Source organism: Berghia stephanieae, chromosome 4 (assembly GCF_034508935.2).
Source record: "Berghia stephanieae isolate SIO BIC M18660-M18661 chromosome 4, UCSD_Bste_1.3, whole genome shotgun sequence".
NCBI classification, from domain to species: domain Eukaryota; kingdom Metazoa; phylum Mollusca; class Gastropoda; order Nudibranchia; family Aeolidiidae; genus Berghia; species Berghia stephanieae.
In genome coordinates, this window is record NC_088363.1 from 1541958 (window position 1) to 1546957 (window position 5000).

Sequence of the window (5000 nt, forward strand, 5' to 3'; positions counted from 1 at the left end):
CTGGATGCCTTCCATCGCACACAGCTAAGAAGGGTACTGGACATCAAATACCCAAAAAAGATCTCAAATGAATCACTCTATAAGATCACAAAAGAAAGACCAATCTCCCTTGACATTTTACAACAACGATGGCAACTTTTCGGTCACATACTACGCAGGGACAAAAACATACCAGCTAACCAAGCCATGTCGGGATACTTCCAAAAACACGGGAACCTTTTCAGAGGAAGACCGATCACAACACTCCCTGTGATCCTAAACAAAAACCTCACAACACTTGGACAAAGCATTAGTCTCATAACGGCAGGGGACCTTGAAAATCTGAGAACCCTAGCAGAGGACCGGCAATATTGGAGACACCTCACACAGGAAATACTGGAAACAGACAAGGCGACCCGATCTTTCGGTCGAGACGCGAAAGGCATCTAAGTCAAGTAAGTCAAGTCATTCACAGGAGAGACAGGAGGAAGGGTATTAACAGATCAACACAAGCATATTTGCAGGTCTCATAACTGAGCGCAATGAATGATGGGCGTCATCCCTCAAAAAATGTCCAACTTTTGAAAACTTTAAAAAGAAACTCAAAACACATCTCTTTAGGAAATCATTTGATGTTTAACATTTCTATTAGGCCTACATGTTATAGATATCCTAAATTTTCATCTTGTAGCACAGTGTGTGGTGATTAAATTACAAATTGATTAATGCTATTCCAATATGATAGATTTTATGCTTAAATTATCGATTTATTGTTGTGTTTTATTTGCATTGTAAAGCGCCTCTGAGCACAGTGTGGATCTAGGCGCTATATAAATTCATTCATTAAATTCATTAAATTAAAAATTATGTGTAATGGACATTGTTAGAATGCGTTGTTTCGTGATTATTACCATTACAAAAGCGGACCGATAATTATTGGTTATGGGACCTGAAAAATTAAGATACATCGGTATTGATCGACGTGTACTTATTTGCAGGTCTGATTGTCAAAACTGTTATGGCCTCAATCCTCTCAAATCAAAGCAAAATATTGTCCATTACAACAATGTTAAATAAATCAGGCCCATAATTGCCTTGGGTTATCAGACCTGGTTATATGTGCACTTAGGTATTGGTGGACCAGTTTTCATGTTTAAATTTTAAATGATTGAAACTTTTTTTAGGATTAAAAAAAAACAAGCAAACAATCTTTTCGTTCACATTGCACAAATTGAATTTAAATTTACGAAATCCTTTACAATCATTTTATCATGTCTATTTTTCCTCTGGTTTAATTCTCTATTCTATACTTCAAAGGATCGAGAAAAAATCCCAACAAATTCTAATACAAATCAGATATTAATATAGTTTGATAGAAAGATAGATAGGTAGGTAGGGAGAGAGAGAGAGAGAGAGAGAGAGAGAGAGAGAGAGAGAGAGAGAGAGAGAGAGAGAGAGAGACACACACACACACAGTGAATAGATAGAGAGAGAGAGAGAGAGAGAGAGAGAGAGAGAGAGAGAGAGAGAGAGAGAGAGAGAGATCCATTCATATCGATAAGACGATAACACAATAATAGTATCCACCACCACATAAGTAACAACTGAATGGCTACAATATTGTCCGCACCACACTCGTACTCCTCGGTAGTATAGTGGTAAGTATCCCCGCCTGTCACGCGGGAGACCGGGGTTCGATTCCCCGCCGGGGAGAATTTTTTTTTCTTGTTTTACTTAGCCTTTTTCTTTCTTTCTTTCTTTTTTTTTTTTTAAATTCACAAGACAGGGAGTACTATCTTTCTATCAAGCTTTGTTAATTTCTTTTTCCTGTCTTTTAATTTTAAAAAAGTCGATTCTCTCTCTCTCTCTCTCTCTCTCTCTCTCTCTCTCTCTCTCTCTCTCCCTCCCCCCCCCCCCCCCCCCCCCCCCAAATTCCCCTTTTTATCTTTTATGTCTTTCTTTTTCAACTTACATGGACGAGAGGAAAACGTACCATAAATCATGGATCAGTTTACATAATAATATGCTTGGATTTTGATGTAATGATTAAAATAATAATAATAATAATAATAATAATAATAATAATAATAATAATAATAATAATAATAATAATAATAATAATAATAATAATAATTAATAGAGAGAGAGAGAGAGAGAGAGAGAGAGGGAGAGAGAGAGAGAGAGAGAGAGAGAGAGAGAGAGAAGAAGAGAGAGAGAGAGAAAACCAATTATTACACGTTAAGATATAATATCCACCACAAGTATAACAACTGAATGGCTTCAATATTGTCCGCATCACACTCGTACTCCTCGGTAGTATAGTGGTAAGTATCCCCGCCTGTCACGCGGGAGACCGGGGTTCGATTCCCCGCCGGGGAGTTTTTTTTTTTCTTCTCTCTCCCCCCTCCCCCTTTTTTCTTCTTCTCTCTCTCTCTCTCTCTCTCTCTCTCTCTCTCTCTCTCTCTCTCTCTCTCTCTCTCTCTCTCTCTCTCTCTTTTTTTTTTTTCTTTTCTTTTCTTTAAAAAAAAAAGTTTTATCCTTTTCTTTCTTATAATATTTATTTCTGTTATTTGTTTTTTCCCCCCCCCCTTCTCTTTCTTTCAATTTCCAGGAATGAGAAAACTCGCACGCCGGGCGTCGTATGGCGACGTATGAGGACAGATTCCGGTTTTCTTCCCTGTCAGTGTGTTCGATCGTGTTTGTTCGGGGAGCGTAATCGTTAACTCGCTAATTAGAAAATCTGATAACCTAATGATAATGCAATAATTGGCTTGTTTTAACATTGTTGGAGGTCCCGATAGCTCAGTTGGTAGAGCACTCGCTTCACACGCAAAGGGACCGAGATCGATCCCGGGTGCAGTCGGGATTTTTATCTGATCCCCCTGTCCACCCAGCAGTGGATGGGTAGCTTTTTTTTTTCGGATCTTGAAAAACACGGCATGCGAATTTTCAAAATGATTATTAACGTATAGACAGAATGCGCTTGGCCAAGGAGTTCACAACATTGCCATCCGGAAGTATAACGGACCAACACACAAACTCTGTGTAACCATGAACTTTTATAGTCTGTTTAATACAGTTTAGTGAGAACAACTCACAAACGCGATTGGCAAAAACAATAACAAAGGCCTGAGTGACGTCATCTGCATACTATCTATTGAGCCAGGGTGTTTAGGTAAAATACTCACAACATCCACCGGCCGGATATAACGTGCCAGCACGCAAAACTATGTGTAGGCTAACCTTGAACGTTTATAGTCTTATTGATAGAATTTCGTAAAATAAATAATAAAAGATAATTAAAATTCCCTTTATTCATCCCATAGGGTAAATTTGTCGATAAGGTCTATTCCAAGGGAAGACTGGAATAATCCAGGCGTTAGCCGGAGTGCAGCGCCGCAAATTGAGCTAGAGTGAGGTGACTTGCTCAAGGCCACACATCGCAGTGGCAGGTGATCGAACTCGGTGCCTTTCGGGTACGAAGCAAAGATCCTACCGCTGAGCCATGCTGCTGACCCAAGAGTGAGAACTAATCATAAAAATGGCTGGCTAAAAACAATAACACGGAGCCAAGTGACGTCAATTTTGCTCCTTCTATGAACTTTTCGACGAAAATAGACACAATAAGTTATGAGCGATTACCATCACGTGATTTCCGGTCCGTCTCTTCCTTGGCTTTTAAGTAGTCGTAGGTTTTTCCAAGGAAGAGCAAAGAAGACGATAATTAGAATAAAGAATAAATTCAGTCGAAAGTAGAAAAAGCTTTCAGAAGTAAGTCATAATCCCGAAGCTTTAACGATCAGAAGAGCTGGTATTATAGACGTAGAAGACGCGTCACAACTGAAACATCTCAGATGGTGAAAAACCATAAACCTGCTGTGAAGAAATGGAACCTCAGTCATTCACTAGTGGTATATTATTACTACTGTCGGGTCTCTGAAAAAAATTTGAATTTAAAATTTTGGCCAGAAAACTCGTCCTTCAAATATCGTTCGATTAAAATGACCCTCATCTTGGTAAAAACTCTCAAACCTGGGACTTCGGCGAAGTCCCAGGTTTGAGAGTTTTTACAAAGATGAGGGTCATTTTAATCGATCGATATTTGAAGGACGAGTTTTCTGGCCAAAGTTTTTAATACGAATTTTTTTCAATGTACGCCATATTATGATTACTGCTTTTATCACTTTTCTTTCTAAAACATACACGTGTACATTTTCAAGTTATCAAGAGTAGAAAAAAGGCGGTCATTACTTCCGAATCGTTTCCTATGTTAACAGTCGTCAGAATGTTATTGTGAACTCTTCAACTATTGGCTAATATTGATTAACCCTTTAATGGCGAGGCTATAACTGTATTATCTATTTATTTCAAATTACAATTTTTCACTTATAATATTATGGGTAAACTTATTTGGAGGATGGCCAGTTGGAAATAACCTTAATCGTATAATGTACCAGGTATTTCTGATTAAAAAAATGACTAGTTTATCCACGAAACGATAGCCATCGTTAATTTATCGCCTGACACTAGAACCCTCTAAGACTTATAGTTTGACGTCATTTTTTCGGTATGTATAGATAGAATGCGCTTGGCCAAGGAGGTCACAACATTGCCATCCGGAAGTGTAACGGACCAACACACAAACTCTGTGTAACCATGAACTTTTATAGCCGGGTTAATACAGTTTAGTGAGAACAACTAACAAACGCGGATGGCAAAAACAATAACAAAGGCCTGAGTGACGTCATCTTCGAACTATCTATAGTGTCTAGTGAGTTGTCGTTAGTTGAACTTAAGGAAACAAGTGATTCCATTTGTTGAACTATTTAATACAACTCTAGATTTGTTTTGTTTTGTGGCCAAAGACTTGTCTTTTGACGTTATTTTTTGGTCAGTGTCAGGCTATATTATGGCTACGGTCTGCTGTATTCTCAAATGTCCTCAAATCGTTGACATTTCAGTCGTCTCATCACGTTGTGACGTAATCAATCTGTGTGTAACAATTCACAACTCTCACGACT

The 5000-nt window shown here is 38.4% G+C and overlaps 1 protein-coding gene and 2 non-coding genes across 4 annotated transcripts in view; all 3 read left to right on the forward strand.

Annotated features, from left to right (window-relative positions):
* Positions 1-5000, forward strand: part of LOC144969888 (uncharacterized) — a 158893-nt gene that overhangs the window by 12020 nt on the left and 141873 nt on the right. The gene's annotated exons all lie outside the window — the stretch shown is intronic.
* Trnad-guc (transfer RNA aspartic acid (anticodon GUC)) lies at positions 1621-1692 on the forward strand. The gene has a single exon. It is a non-coding gene; the product is annotated as a tRNA-Asp (tRNA).
* Trnad-guc (transfer RNA aspartic acid (anticodon GUC)) lies at positions 2287-2358 on the forward strand. Its single transcript has one exon. It is a non-coding gene; the product is annotated as a tRNA-Asp (tRNA).